Source organism: Anastrepha obliqua, chromosome 3, assembly GCF_027943255.1.
Source record: "Anastrepha obliqua isolate idAnaObli1 chromosome 3, idAnaObli1_1.0, whole genome shotgun sequence".
Taxonomy (NCBI): Eukaryota; Metazoa; Arthropoda; class Insecta; order Diptera; family Tephritidae; genus Anastrepha; species Anastrepha obliqua.
The window spans coordinates 28,285,905-28,286,936 of record NC_072894.1 but is presented as its reverse complement, the minus strand read 5'-3'; the positions used below and the strand labels follow the sequence as shown (position 1 = coordinate 28,286,936).

Here is a 1,032-nt window from a genome sequence, read left to right as displayed (position 1 = left end):
TAGTAACGAAATTATCGTCGGCCACATCTGATATAAATATGCTTTCTCTCTTTGCGGTAGTCATATGTTTGTATGCATAGAATGTTCCTCTTCCTACCCTTCTTCAGCATTTCGTAAACAAAGCGAGCCGGCAATAACATTTTGCTGTGCCTGCTTGCGGCTATCAGCGCAACACACACACACATACATATAGCATTCAGGCGTGTAGTGAGCTTTTAGTGAAGCGCAAATCAACCACTAAAAATAGTTGTACATTACTAAGCAGTTGCGTTGTAGAAATGTGATCGAGGTGTGCTTGTGTCACATAATTCTGGGCTTGTTTATGAAAAACTGTATACAGTATGTTGGACGTGCGCTGAGTTAAGCATACTTACCTGGCGTAGAGGTTACCATGATCATGAAGGTGGTTCCTCCGGAGTGAGACTTAACCATTGCACATTCGGTTGAGTTGACCTCCGCGATTATTCCTAATGCGAATAACTCGTGCGTGAAATTTTTGGTAGCCGGGAATGGCGTTCGCGCCGTCCCGACGTTAATGAATAAATATAAAAATAAATATTTTATACCTATTTCTAGTTAAATGTTATTTGTATTAACAGCTTTAGATTTAAAAAAAGAATTAAAACATGGAAAAAGTAGCTCAAAACGTCCGATCAATTGCTTTACTGCGCTCCAGGCTATGTTTCGTTGCTGCTAGTTCACAAGAATGATAGAAACAAGATTGAGCCTATCAGAGAGTGCGCTACGTCACATTAGCTGAGTTGTGCAGTTTTGCCAACTATTTGTTCTTCGCAATAAATGTAGGGTTTTTTATACACAAAATTTTCAAAAAATTTGATGTTTTTGCATTTTCTTAAAGTAAAATATCTTAAAATTATTGTGTGTAAATTTTAAGTGAATCCAGCAAATACTTCTTGAGTTATTCATCAATTAACAAAGGGCGCTCTGTAGCGTTCGTAACCAACAGCAAATCGATATTTTGGAAGCTGCTATGACGGCTGAAGACTATTATATGGCCCAGAAATAGATTGC

General features: G+C 38.1%; 1 non-coding gene across 1 annotated transcript; it reads left to right on the top strand.

Annotated features, from left to right (window-relative positions):
* Positions 1 to 366: 366 nt before the first annotated feature.
* Positions 367 to 531, top strand: LOC129243224 (U1 spliceosomal RNA). The gene has a single exon (XR_008582264.1). It is a non-coding gene; the product is annotated as a U1 spliceosomal RNA (small nuclear RNA).
* Positions 532 to 1,032: the final 501 nt, after the last annotated feature.